This window comes from Condylura cristata, unplaced genomic scaffold (genome assembly GCF_000260355.1).
Source record: "Condylura cristata isolate star-nosed mole 26May11 unplaced genomic scaffold, ConCri1.0 scaffold00024, whole genome shotgun sequence".
In the NCBI taxonomy this organism is placed as follows: domain Eukaryota; kingdom Metazoa; phylum Chordata; class Mammalia; order Eulipotyphla; family Talpidae; genus Condylura; species Condylura cristata.
This window is the reverse complement of record NW_004567125.1, coordinates 26,436,052-26,451,567: the sequence shown is the minus strand read 5'-3', so window position 1 is coordinate 26,451,567 and position 15,516 is coordinate 26,436,052.

Below are 15,516 nucleotides of genomic sequence, written 5' to 3'. Positions count from 1 at the left end.
TCTCCTGACCCACCCGCTGCTCCCCTCAGCAGTGTACTTCGTAGATCTGCCTGTTCTGCTCCCCACTCTGTTCCTGGTGAATCCTCTCACCCTCTGCAACTCTGGCCTATACCCCAGTTCTGTATGAATAAATAAATAAATATTTAAAAAAAAAAAACACTAATTCAAAAAGATACCTGCACCCCCATGTTTATTGCTGCTTTATTCACAATTGGAAAGACAGGGAAACAGCCCAAATGCCCAAAAATGGATGACTGGATTAAAAAGATGTGGTACATACACACAATGGAATATTACTCAGCGACCCAAAAAAAAAAGAAACACTTGTCTTTTGCAGCAACATGGATGGAGCTGGAAAAGATCATGCTTAGTGAAATAAGCCAGAAAAAAAGAAAAAATACCAGATGGTTTCTCTCATAGCAGGAATATAACGGAACAGGCAAGAAAATAATGATAATGATAAACAGCTATATACTAGAGATATTTTGTGGGGGTGGGGTGGAGAATGAGATTAAAAACAATGGGGGGAGGGAAATGCACTGGACTTTGGTTGATGGCACATGGGTGATTTGGTGATGGGAAGCCCAAGGGGATCGCAACTGAGATGGAAAAATGCACAAAATGATGTAAAAATTATTATATGTGTGTGTGTGTGCATGTATGTACATATATACACATATGTATATAAACACATACATATATACACATATATGCACACACATACACACATACATATATGAATCTGCAGATTCACATGGGAAGGGACAATTTCGAGTCCCAATAGTGGTGATTAATTTAACATGATTCATGCCACCAAGCCTCACCTCACCCCCCTCCACTATATGAACACTTCTTCATTTGCCAAGACTTGAGGTGCTGCCTGTATCTGGTGAAGAGGTACTCGTTCTGACTTTGAAGAAACAGAACCTAAGACTTACCTTCACTAGCACCATTTACCAACCAGTTAATGGTTTTCATCCATTCCTTGGATAATGGCATTTAAGATTCCAAAGAAATTCTAACTGCCAAAGTGAGCCAAAGGTTCAGGATCCCCTTTTTGTTACATACTTAACCTGTTTGCTGGCCTGTACACCGAGAGACAGTGGCACCAGGAGAGAGCAAGGAAGGAGAAACAGCAGCAGGACTGCAAAAGTAAACCTCCCTCCTTCACAATTTCCTATTTATAAGAGAGTTTCGTCCTGTGCGTGGTAGGTCGGTGGCTCATTAATACTCCTTAATTCAAGAGGAAGGCTTCTCTGGTGACTTGACTTCCTGGGACTTGTTTTTGGTTATTATAATTACCACAACAGGAAAAAGACAGTCATGCTCTGCTCTGAGAGGGGGTCATTCTTCAGAACACCGCACAATGCTGGGAAAACATTAAGGAATTCAGAGCATGGCCAGCGCAGAGAGGAGCTGAAGCTCCTCGCCAGCAAGGTCCCTAAATACAACTCTCCTGAATTATTACACTAGAGGGCAGCTCTGGCTGAGTGAGATGGATGGGCAGGAAATGACTCTCAAAGTGTGATTTAGAAAGGGCATCGTGGGCATAAAACCAAGCCTCGTCCCCGGGACAGGCCGTCCATTCATTTCCCTTCCCTCCTTTGTCTACTCTCTAGCGAGGGCTCTCTGTTATCCCCAGCCTGGCCCTGAGCCAGCACCAGGGAGCGGTCCTGTGGGGGGAGGCGGCAGGTCCATCCATCAGCGCTCAAACAACAGTTACACTTTCACCTGCCTTTGCATTAGGGGTAAAAAAGCCAGCTGAAAATCCTGACAGTGGGTTACAAGATGCTATGGAGTGACACACCAAAAAGGCATGCAATAGAAAATAACAGAATAAACACCTATCTGCCCGCCACCAAAACTGATCAAATCTTAACGTTTTGACCTATTTGCTTTAGATTAGAACTGGGTACAAGCCAGAGGAGCAGGCTCAGTGAGAGGATTCACCCGGGACAGAGTGAGGAGCAGAACAGGCTGATTGATGGAGTACACTGCTGAGGAGAGCAGCAGGCGAGCCAGGAGAGGTCTGCTGCGCCATGTGGGTCTCCTCCAGGGCGGGGATTGAACTCATGCTGATATGGCTTTAGCTTCTCAATGCTGTTCTTTAACCCACTGTGCCACCAGAAAGGGCCCTAGTTTATTTTTAATAATTGAATGTTACACCTACCCCGGCCTGCTCTGCTGGCCTCCTTCCAGCCATGCTGTAAGTAACCATTATCCAAGCATCCAACCGTGATGCTTAGCCTTCCCAATCATGGTTGTTGTTTTTTTTTTTTTTAGATTTTATTTACTTATTTTTAGATTTATTTTTATTTATGCATTCAAGAATTGGGGAGTAGACCAGAGATGGCTCATAAACTGAAACACACTGCTGAGTGGGTGAGACAGGAGAGGTCTAATGGACCAGGGGGGTCACCTTCTGGTAGGCGATTTAGGGGAAGAACTCATGCCATAGCAGTGATAGTGCTGAGACTTAATCCCTAGGCCAAAGGGAAGCCCCCACCTCCCATCATTCATATTTTATGCTACACTGATGTGCCTTACATTTGAATCCAAAAATAACAAGTAGAATTGTTCAATAGGCTTTTAAACTTTATACTAATGATATCCTATTATACCCATTCTTCTGCAACTTGCTGTTTCATATTCAACATTAATTTTTGTTGGCGTTTTAGCATATTAATACATGTAATTTTAGTCCATTCATTTAAACTTCTATTTCATATTCTATTGTGTTATTGTACTGTCATTTATTTATCTGATCCTGTCATTTATTTACCTGGTCCTTTAGGTAGTTTTCTTTCTTTTTGTTCTATTACTAACAATGTTGCAATCAACATTCTTTAAAGCTCCCATGAAGTTGTGACAGAGTTTAGAATGTAGACCACTGGTGCCCAAATTAGCACGTTAGAATTTTCACCTATTGATATCTTTGTTTAAGACTTTATTTCTTATATTATTTATTATATCTTTACATTCAGACTTTAAAAATTTGATAAGTGAGTAATAATAGCTTATTGTTGTTTTAATTTGTAGTTTATTAGTTTCTGGAAATGTGAAACACCTTCCTTCCTTCTTCCCACTCTCTTTTCTTCTCTTCCTCCCTCTCTCTCTTCCTCCCATTCTTTCTTATCTATAATTCTTTCAAAATTCTGGACACTAGGCCTTTATCTATGACTGTATGTCCAGTATTTTCTCCTAGTCTTGAACTTATCTTCAATCATTGTTTTTGGTGTCTTTCATCAAAAAGAAGTTTATAATTTAATGTTAACATCATCAAATCTGTCACCGTTTTTCTTTGTTTTTTTCTTTTGCTATATATTGCCTCAGGACTCACTTCTTAGCCTGAAGTAAAATTTGCTAACCTGTTTTTCCTTCTACAAATATTACGGCTTCACATTCACATAATGTTCTTCATTCACTTAGCATTGATTCTTATATGATATATTTTTATTCTCCATATGGATAACCAATTGTCCATCTTTTTCCTACTTTGAGATATCAACTTTTCACTTATGTATGATTTTATTGGTGTGTGCTCTATCGTGTTCATCTATTTCTCTGTTTCTGCATCAGAACTATCTCTTTCAATTGTTTTCACCAATGAAAGTCTTTATATGTGGTGAGGTAAGTCTCCTACCATGTTCTTTTGAAAACTGCCTCTTCCCTTTGCTCTTCCATTAAAAAAATCATGAATGTGAGCTTGTAGAGTGCCATCAGCTGGTGAATGGATGAGACTCGGAACTCTAGACACCCGAGTTACTCTTCTTTGACTGCTGTTACTATACTGAACTCTAAAGAAATACCAGACACGTTCTAAGTGCTTCATGCACCCTGACTCAGCAAAACTCACAACAATCCATGGTGGCAAAGGTCTAATTATGATTCTCTTGTTTTAGTTGAAGGAACTGGGCATTGGGGAGATTAAGTAATTTACCAAGGGCACCAGGTTACATCCACTTGCAACCATTCTAATCATTAAGGGGCTTACCCAGACATTAAAAAGCTTTAAAAAAATATTTTGCACTTACTGACAAAACAGGACATTTAAAATTAGTTTCCTCTTTGTTTTGCCAAAGAACACATTAAAGCCAGACAAGGTACATGCCCATGCAGCGTAGAATGTCAATCCTTTAACTTTTCCTGCTGAAAATTCCTTCCACTCCCATTCCCTGCCCTGCCCACCAGCTCTTGCCCTTCCAGAACAGACGACTGGCATCACAACCAAGAGGCTACTGTGAGGTCCTGTTCTCCACTGAATCACCCTTCGCCCTCTGTGGACATCAACTCTGAGGATGAAATTGGCTTCATCAGCTTGGGGCTTCAGTAATGCTTATTAGCATTTTCATTCTTTGAAAAGCAATAGTGACACTGGAGTGGAGACTGACTTAGCAGAGATGGCTCCTAACAACCACACTACTGCCCAGATGACAGAGCATGTCTACTGCTAGGAAATGCTTAAAGGAGTCTGTAATGCTGGCAGGAGTGCGAGCAAATCTGGAGGAGCAGGTTACATGGAAGGTAATTAAAAAAAGAAAACAGTGGATAGGAGATATCAAGGGAACCCAAGAGAAAAGTATGTTATGAAAAGACACTCACCCACCTAGGCTGGTGGTTGGAGGACAGGCTGTGTCCTTAGTAGCTTTATTAATCTTGTCGTGGCCAAAAATATGCTCAAGGACTTGGAGTGAGTCACTGCTGACAGTCTCTTATCTGGAGAGGAGACTCCCTTCCGAAGACAGGGACTTCACTGAAGAAGGGGCAACTGTGTGACCTCGAAGGAAGCCCTTATCCTATTAGAGTGTCCTCTTCCTGCTAGTGGACTAGGGGACAGCTTGCCCCTCAGCAGGGTGGAGACGAGGCGGTGATGGTGACCATGACAAGGATCCCAACATGAAGCACACTCTGGATTCTCCCACGGATAGCTTGTGTGGCTGAGAACGCCATCTTGTTTTTTTTCTCTCCCTGTTTCGTAGAGCAAAACACTTTTGACAACCTACATCATTCCATCATTCCCCCATGTGCCCGTTCTTTATCTCGTTGAGGGGGTTTGAGTGGCATAGGCCCTAACGTGCATGACAGGTGCGAAGGATTATGTGCGCCCACAATGAAGTCCACAATTAAGATGAGAGGAAGACAAGAACTAGGATTAGCTGGAGGCTCACCAGTGGTCAAGCTCCTCCTGCACCAGCAGGGGCTTGGAGAGCAATTGCCAATCTGGCCACACCTCAGAGCAGCACTGCCCAGAGGCCTGGGAATGGAGCCAGCCCGGCCTCTGAAATAAGCTATTTCCTACGGTCTTGATGTGAATGAGGTAATTACGGCAGCCTGTGCCTTATTCTTGGCCTCTGACCGCTTCTCCAAGACATGTTGTTCCCCCCATCACTACCTTCCTCTAGCAGGAATGGATCAAATGGAATGAGAACAGAAGAAAGGCTTTCCTTTCTTGAATTTTGTCTTTGACTTCTGACTTTATCTCTGGCTATAGTATTTAGTCTTTTTTTTTTGAGATTTATTTATTTATGCATACAGAAATGGGGTACAGCCAGAGGTGCAAGTGCAGCCAGAGGATTCACCAGAAACAAAGTGGGGAGCAGAGCAGGCAGATGGACAAAGTACACTGCTGAGGGGAGCAATTGGCGGGTCAGGCGAGGTCTGCTGCGCCATGTGGATCACCACTAGGGTGGAGATCAAGCTCTCATTGAAGTAGTCATGGCTTGGCTTAGCTTCACAGTGCAGCTCTCCAATCCACTGTGCCACCAGGGAGGGCCAGTATTTAGTCGTAACCACCATAATGCTAACTGTTCTTCACTCTATTTCCTGAGTATCTACTCAGATCTGAGGTAATCTTCAGATGAAGTTTTTAACTATTCTTACATGTGCCTGGATTATCCATAAGCAAGTGAACCCCCTGGGCCTTTGGGTGCTATAACCAGCACCACACTCAGTGGTCAGATAGGGCATCCCCCTGAGACTGCTATTCTTTTAGCTCTGAATGCAGTGGGAGCTGAGACCACATGACAGCGTGGGAGGGAAGCCACAGCCAGATGCAAGGCCATGAATAAGATAGAATATGAATCACTAATTCAGTCATCTAGTCAGGAATTGTTCAGTGTCAGCTGTGTGCAAAGATCAGCCTAAGGCAAGAGAAGATAGGCAGAATGGAATGTTTCAAGGGCTTTTCTCTCTAGTGTTTGTGTGTGTGGAGTGGGGGGGTGGGGTGGGGGGTGGAAACTAGAAAGGGAGAGAGAGAACATGAAGCACAGGCTGGACTGAAGAGTGGAGAAGGGTCAGGACACACCCTAAAGGAGGGAGGGACTTTAAGCCCTGAAGAGATTCAGCTTTGAACATTGAATGTGACAAAGAAAGATGACCAGATGTAACATGAAACATGGGCAGAAGCAGTGGGTCCTGTGAGGACAAGATTCACAGAAAGAGAGGAAAGAATAAATACGAATTAGGCATGGCTTCCAGGCAAGAGGAGAGGGATGTCAGGTAGATAGCGAGATGTTACTGAACATTCTGGAGGATGAGAAATCATACAACGTTGAGCATTTGGTGAGGGACTAAGGAAGTCAAGACTTCCTTTGGTCTTTGGAAGAGAAGACTATAAAAGAAACAGATTTTAAGAAGATAACACATTGTCAGAGTCCAAGAGTAAGAAGATAATATAGCTGTGGAAGGACTCCTGATATGCCTGAAACAATACCAGATAGAAGAGCTGACATGGAAACCAGTGGGAAGGAGAGAAAATGGGTGCTGGGCAACCAGAAGGGCTGTCCTTGTAGCCTAGGAGAAAACTGTACTTCAGAGATCCAGGGAGCCCCAGGGCAGCAGGCGTTTGGATGTATATGGGGGAGGGGGCTTCCTGCCTCTGTGGCACCTCCAAGCTTCTGCTCCCACTTTGGCTACACTGCCCCTGGTTGGTAAGGTGTGGGTCCTACTTCTGCTCATGATTCACGTGTGCCCCTACATCTAACTTGCTCCAATACTCTTTTTCCAGCTTCAGTGCTTTGGCAGAGCACTTAATCCTGCTTTCCTGAAGCCTATGACAGCCGCCATCTTGACTTCAAGGTGCATTCAGCTCAGGAGGCACATTCTTTCCTCTCCCAGCCCTTTGGACCGCTTGCTTATGTTTCCAGGAGGTGTTTGGAGTCACTCTCCTTGTGGCTCTGCTTTGGGTCCTGCCTGTTTGGTTGAATGTTTGCCCATAAGGGGATGGATTTCAGAGTTTGATTAGAAGTTTGTATTTTGAAATCCTTCTTTCTCCCAGTCTTCTTCTCCTCCCCTCTAGTGCCTCTGAATCTTTCACAGATCAAAAATCTTTGAGCACTCTAAAGTCTGATTATTTTGCTTTTATATGCATGAGTGGACATGAACACTTCAAATAAGCAACATGGTTTTTCTCCTTAATAGTTTGGGGACCCTGAACACCCTTGAATTTTATCTACTATCAAGGAGCCTGAACCCAAAGTGACAAGAGACTCCTGTTGACTCTTCCATTTATTAGAAGTGGAGGCCTTGGCAAGTTTTGAAATCTGTAGGAGACTCTGCCTTTTTTTTTTTTTTTTAAGATTTATTTATTCATACAGAACTGGGGTACAGGCCAGAGATGCGGAGGGTGAGAGGATTCACCAGGGACAGAGCAGGGAGCAGAACAGGCAGATCGACAAAATACATGGCTGAGGGAAGCAGCAGGTGGGTCAGGAGAGGTCTGCCTCGCCATGTGAATCTCCTCCGGGGCAGGCGGGAATTGAACTCATGCTGAAGTGGCTTCAGCTTCTCAGTGTTGTGCTTTAACCCACTGCGCCACCAGGGAGGGCCGACTCTGCCTTCTTATATCCAAGGTGGTGGTGATTATTCCTGCTGAGGTGAAGAGAAGAGGGGTCACATGTATAGAATTACTCTGTAGTCTCAAGGGCATGTGTGAAATATCAAGGATGTTGTTTTAATTATTTTTATGTGGGGGGGTCTGGAGATATAACTTGCCACATGAGGCCTGTGTATTGAGGAAACAATAGGAAGGTGGCCTGCGTTCATCTTTCCGAGAAAGGAGACCAGAATTGGGGGTAGAGGGTGCAAGAGGGGTGGGCACCTTTCTAACATGTGGTCCTTCCATTCCATGTGGTTCGAAAACAGGCATTGTGGCTAAAGGAGGACAGAAGTGGGTAGCTGGTGCCTGATGTTAGGGAGGATATGGGGATGTAATCTGAGGTGCCTCTGAGCATGCTTCACCCTGAGAAAAATTTACCAAATTCTTAGGGCTTTAAGAAAAGATGACATTAGGTTGTAAAGTCACTATATTTGTAACAAAATGAATGGACCTAGTGAAATAAGTTGGACCAAGAAAGACAAGACAAACACAGTGTGATTTTATGTATAAGTGGCACATAAAAATAAAAAAAAAATGAATGAAGCAAAAAACAAAAACAAACAAACAAACAAACAAAAAAAAAATGGATTCTTAGACTGAAGAACTGAACAATGGTTACCAAAAGGGAAGGTGGTAAATGTGGTGAAAGGAGCCAATTTTAGGATGATAGATGGAAACTAGACTTCTGTGTTGAATTTAATGTAGTAGACATAGGTATTTATTCATAAAGCTATACACCTAAAACCTATCTAACGTTGTACACCAGTGTCACTTCAATATAACAAAAGGAGAAAGAAAAGCATGCAGGGCACCAGGTCTTGGGGGGCTGGTGGAGACAGGCTACCATGAGTGTTTAGAGCCTCCAGGTGAGAAGGTTTCTGCAGACCAGGATACCCTCTGGCTTCACCACCACACAGCTTGTCCAAGTATTTTCTGGCTCCTGGGAAAATTCTTCAAAACTTGATGGTCACTGACCTGCTTATTCTTACCCAGTTCACTCTCTATTTAAATAGAACGAACATTTTAAGTCAGTGGAAAGGATATTTATTATGCAATTTATCATCAGCCTACTTTCCATAAAGCAGTTTGAAGTCAGTGAAGAACACAGGCAGTGAAAATTATTACAAACGTACAGTGGTTCCAAACCAGGTCCTATTCCTGCCCCCTACCCCCAGGCCTGGGAAATTGACATGGCTTTCCCAAATCCTGGAAGATTTCAGTATGTGCAGCAGTGGATTCCAGGGATCTTCACAGCAGAGGAAATTTAGCCAGTAATCTACATCCGACCCAAACGAGTTTAGATACCTGTCCTCCAGACCGGTCCCAGGAGATAGGCTGTGGAGATGTCTCCCAGGTGGGTTTAGATGCTCTTGAGGTGCAAAGCCTGTAAAACATAACACAGTCCAAACTTTCTGAATGATACCAACCTCTAAAAATACCAACCGTTAAATTTAGAAGCAATGCCATAAACCAAATAACGTGGGAGGAAAAAATGGAAGTATATTGAGGCAATACTAGGCGTTGACTATTTTCATGAAATCAGTGTAGGCCAAATCCCTTAAATGACACCATCTGACTAGAATTCTACATACTAGCAAAGTTGTTCAGAAGTCTCTTTGCTCCTCTTTGTGTGTAAGGCAGTGGAGAGTGTGGTGATCTGGAAAATGGATGATAAATTGACTCTCCCTCTGTTCTTTACTTCAATAGCTGATACAGCTCTTCCCTGCTTGCAGCCTCAGTTTCCACATCTGTCAGGTAGGCATGGTAATGCTTGACTTCTCAAGGTCACTCTGTAAGTGAGTTGTCACATCACAACCAATCTTGTAGAAATCAGAATTTATAATCACTTAATGCTGACAAAATACTTTCAAATATTTTAGGCCATTTACTCTTCACAACAAGGCAGTGGCTAAAATTCTATCATGATAGAATGGTAGACACCCTTTGTCTAACAAATACCTTGTAAAGCTTTCTTTACTGTTACAAAGTGGAATTAACTGCAAATACAACTTCAACATGCAGACAGTTTTTAAGAAAGATAATTCTCTGCTTGTAATAAAAGGAAAATGATTCCAAGTTTTATAACATGGTGTTAAATACATATCCAACTGAGTTAATTTAAAGATCTAATTGGCTTTATTGAATGATTCATGAATCAGGCAGTAGCCCATTGAGCAAACAGAAGAGTGTTCCAAAGAGCAGTACAAAATGAAAGGTTTTTACAGGCAGAGGAAAAAGATAAGGGAAGAGAGAATTATTTTAGGCTTAGGTAACCTAGCATGGGGAGTGGAAAAAGGTCTTGTGGCAGATTATCTCATCTTCCTTTAGGGAATGGAAAAAGTTACTTCATTTGTGCTGACCAGAAAATTCCATATTGACCAGCTAAGACTGCATCCCTGGGGGAGGCTGAAACCCAAGTTAGGCAAAGGATTAAGTCTTGGTGGGTCTAGCACAAGCATCTCCATTGGGCTTGTCATTTTCTTTTATAGTCAATAAAGGTAGGTTCAGGGAACCCAACTCAGTTCTTATGAAGCCAATGTCATGACCTTTCTAGAATCTTCTAAAGCTATTTTTTTATCCAAAACAGCTAAAATTAATGTTTAAGAATTTCCTAATGCCACCATTTTTCTCTCCTCAGAAAAGAGGAAATCATTGCTTTTTCAGGTTGCCACCTTAGCAAGCCTTGTCTTGCTGTATTGGTCAATCCTATTATGTAATAAATAACTCCCAGTGTTCTGTGGCTTGTAAGCAACTTCTGGTTCACTTGTATTACTGAAGGCTTGTGGGTGGTGGCGGCTCTGTCCAGTGTGTGCTCAGCTCCACACTTCACTTCAAAGGCTGGTCTACTCCATGTGCTCTACTCCTCTGGGATCCAGGCTTCTGGGTCTTGGATGTGCTGTTGAGGGAAAGAGCCAGAAATCCTGTGAGAACCCACGATGTTGATCAAAGCTTCTGTTGGAATGATCTGCTCACAAGACCAAGGTCAGAGATGTACAACCCTCTTCTAGGGAAGGAACTGCAGCAAGAATGCGGTTTAGCATGGCTTATCAGATCCATTCCTGGCAGACTTGAATTGGCACATAGAGGAAAACTTATATGCCATCTTTCTAGAGAGCAAGGAGCACAGATTAAAGAATGAAAGCAAGTGTGGCCCTACCTCATTTAAAGAGGCAGTCTTAATATAGCCCATAAGTAGAGCAATGTTCACATGAAAGTCCAGGTTTCGAACTTCTTGAGAAGTCAGAAAATCAGACATTTATGTAAAACATCCTAATTTCAAATTTTTAACAACTATTTTTATAAAAATAAATAAATAGGGCCCTCCCTGATGGTACAACAGGTTAGGACACAGCACTGCAAGCTGCCTACAGCCGCTTCAGTGCAAGCTGGACCGCCCTACCCTGGAGCTGACCCACATGGCTGGCAGACCTCTCCCAACTCACCAGCTGCTCCCCTCAGCAGTGCACTTCGTCGATCTGCTCATTCTGCTCCCCACTCTGTCTCTAGTGAATCCTGTAACTCTGGCCTGTACCCCAGTTCTGTATGCATAAGTAAATAAATCTTTTAAAATAAATATCATTACTCTGCAGGTCAAGCAAAAAATATCCAAAATCCAAATTTAGACATCATAGTTACCATCCTCAACTTTAGGGGAACTCAGAGGTGTGGCCAATGGGATAGGGCCATTGTCCCAGGAAGGAGGTGAACAGATTCTCTCTTACGTGATTCAATGACTCAGAATGTCAGTGCTCACTCAGCCAGTCACTTGGATTCGTTAATGGACTTAGGACGCAGGTCGCTGTCTCTCTCATGGCTGCAGGTTTTCTGGTCCTGAGCTTGGCTCACCGAGCTGTATCATCTCCCAAGAGAAAGCTTTCAGGCTGATTGACTTAAAAATTAGAGCTCAGATGGCCAAAGAAGAGGGGAATAATAGGGTGAGAGATTGCACTCATTTGCCTCTTTAAATTTTAATATGGAGTGCGATTTGTTAACCAGGGAAGGGCCCGAGGTGGTGCATGGCATCAATAATTCAGCAGAGGCTGTCAAGCTGCAAATAGCCCCACGGTGCCCAGCTGATGCTCCTCGTTGTGACTTCGCTCACTCTTTCAGGCTCTACGAGAAAGAGCCACGCTTCCATCCAGCCCATCAATCCTGTCTTTTCCTCAGCTCACAATTCCTGATGGAACTCTTTGAATTGGAGGTTTGTGTGGGACCCAGAGGCTAAAATAAAATGCTCAGCTGATGACAAGTTAAACAATAAAGATCCCGGAGGGCAATGTTGGGTACAAGATCCCCAACCTTTCTTTGGTAGGATCTTTAGTGTTCACAGTACCTCCCAGTCAGATGAGTTTAATGCCCAAGATTTTACAAATCCCTGCCCTGCACCCCTAAAAGGAATGTTTCTTCCAGTCCATTCACACCCTCCCACCCAGCTCTTGACTGAAGTTTCTGAAGTCGTTGAGCTTCAATTTGCTCTTTTTTTTTTATTAAAAAGTTTATTTTTACATCATTTTTCACATTTTTTTTTCATCTCAATTGTAATCCCCACGGGTTTCCCATCCCCAAATCACCCCTGTGCCACCACCATAGTCCCGTGCATTTCCCTCCCTTCCCCCCCCCCCATTTTTGATCACATTCCCCACTCCACCCCCACATAATGTCTCTGGTCCATGGTTGTTCATTATTTTTGTTATTTTCTCGCCTGGTCCATTATACTCCTGCTATGAGTGAAACCATCCGGTATTTTTCTTTCTCTTTCTGGCTTATCTCACTAAGCATGATCTTTTCCAGCTCCATCCAAGTTGCTGCAAAAGACATGTGTTTCTCTTTTTTGGTTGCTGAGTAATATTCCATTGTATATATGTACCACATCTTTCTAATCCAGTCATCTACTTTTGGGCATTTGGGCTGCTTCCATGTTTTTCCAATTGTAAATAAAGCAGCAATAAACATGGGGGTACAAGTATCTTTTTCAATCAGTGTTTTTGTGTTTTTTGGGTAGATACCTAGGAGTGGGATTGCTGGGTCATAGGGAAGCTCCATGTTTAGCAGTTTGAGGAACCTCCAAACAGTTTTCCATAGTGGTTGTACTAGTTTGCATTCCCACCAGCAATGCAGGAGAGTTCCTTTTTCTCCACATCCTCGCCAACATTTGTTGTTGCTAGTTGTTTGAAGATGTGCCATTCTCACTGGGGTGAGGTGGTATCTCATTGTGGTTTTAATTTGTATCTCCCTTATTACGAGTGATGTTGAACATTTTTTCATATGCCTGTTGGCCATCTGCATTTCCTCTTTGGAGAAGTGTCTTTTTAGCTCTACTGCCCATTTTTTGATGGGGTTGTTTACTTCATTTTCAATTTGCTCTTTTTAAAGATAAAAATACTGATCTCATTTCAGGATCAAATAAGGCAGTTCATGTAAACTTACTGCGATTAGTCTTACAACTTTCTGAATGGATTTTTGTTGGTCTCCTTCCTCACCCACCTGTCATCTTCATGTTGACATTTAAGGCCAGATGTCACGGGGTGAGGCTGGGAGTCTTTATGCCAAAGCTCCAGTGACTCAGCTTCTGATTTTAACCATGAGGAGTAGAAATAGACAGAATTAATGTCAGCCTAACAGTCTAGGGACTGTCTTGGACTTTGCACTAGGAAACTGGGTGATAACGAAATGCACAGTACTTAACAAACTCAGCCTTCTTGGAAGACCACCAAAACATGGGCTCAAAAAGACAACTGACAGCCCCACAGAGAGGTAGGGACGCTGGAGGGCCCGTGTGCATGGTGGGACAGGCCCGATCACATCACATCGAGCAAAGCAGGAAAGGGAGAAAATGTCAACCCAATGGGTTCTGCCTGATGGACCCACTGGCTCAGGTGGGTTTCATAAAACATGAGCAGCTGAGGCTATTAGCTAGCAGTCTGTCTGGGAAATGCTGTTCAATATTTTTTCCATTTCTGGGTGAAACAGAGGCCAAGAGAATAACACTCTGATAAGGCAAGCTTTGTTCCCAGCCGAGGGCATGTCCTCTCTGCCATGTCACTTGCCTGGGAACAGGAAACAGAGGCAGGGCAGGGATGAAGGTGGAGCAGAAAGAACTTCTTATCCCTGGAAGCAAGGTAAAAATCATATTTAATTTACAGCTTTAATGATTTGTTCTACTATATTGCAGTTCTCTTTGGCTAATTTAAGCTTGTAGTAAAGTGAGAAGTGCCTCTATAAGTTGGAGAATAAAAGGATGGATAATTATTTGAGTTTTCTTCCTCACATCTTCACGGACCACTGGGTCAAAGAAGTTGCTTACAGGTCCAGTATTTCCAGATAGCCTGGAGGTGAATGGTGGCCAACCCCAGGCCTGAGATAAGCAGTTAGAAACCTCAAGAGAGGGTCCTTCCTCAAGGCAGAGAAGTTAAAGTCTAAGTGCTATCAAACTATCCCCCGCCACTGCAACATGAGTTCGATGCCAGCCAGGGAGCTGACCCACATGGTGCAGCAAAGCTCTCCCATCCTGTCTGCTGCTCCCCTCAGCTGTGTATTTCAGTGTATCTGCCTGCTCTGCTCCCCACTCTGTCTCTGGTGAATCCTCTCACCCCCCACACCTCTGGCCTACACTCCAATTCTTCTGTGATAAACAAATAAAATAAATCTTTTAAAAAGATCTCAGAGGCCCTCCCTGGTGGCGCAGCGGGTTAAAGCACAGCACTGAGAATCTAAAGCCGCTTCCGCATGAGTTCGATTCCCGCCTGCCCCGGAGGTGACCACATGGCGTGGCAGACCTCTCCTGACCCACCCGCTGCTCCCCTCAGCAGTGTACTTCGTCGATCTGCCTGTTCTGCTCCCCACTCTGTCTCTGGTGAATCCTCTCACCCTCCGCATCTCTGGCCTGTACCCCAGTTCTGTATGAATAAATAAAAAAAAAAAAAGATCTCAGAAAACAATGAATGAACTTTGTTTCATTGAGAAGGTAACAAAAGATTAAGAAGCTGGTAGTAGGGTAGACAGGCCGACACAGTCATCATTATGAAAAAAATCAAATTATGAAGGATAAAATAAGCATGGTCTGACAAAGAATGATTTGTACTTCAATAAAGTGATTTTCACTTCATTTGTCAGAAATCTATTGGCCTGTCACAGAGTCCACCATTCCATTACTAAGTCGAGGTTTTTACTTTACAGAGAATTTCTTCTTGGAAAAACCCTACCTATTGCTTTTGACACAAGTGATTGGTGGGAAAGACAGACACAGCCTCCTTTGTCTGGCCAGGGTGTTCATCTTGGCTGTACACAGTCTCCTTCCTGAGTTAGCACAATGACTTCCTTTCTCACCAGCTTCTGTGCCTCTGTTGTGCCCCATCAGGCCTTTCTCCACAGAATAGCAAAGGAGTTTCTTTTAAAAACTAGTCCATAAGCCCTCCCTGGTGGCGCAGTGAGTTAAAACACAGCACTAAGCTCAAGCCACTTCAGCATGAGTTCGATCCCTGCCCTGGAGGTGATCCACATGGCACGGTAGACGGCTCCTGACCAGCCCTCTGCTCCCCTCAGCAGTGTGTTTCAGTCAGTCTGCCTGTTCTACTCCCCGCTCTGTCTCTCTGGTGGGTCCTCTCATCCCTGTACCTATAGCCTGTACCCCAATTCTGTAT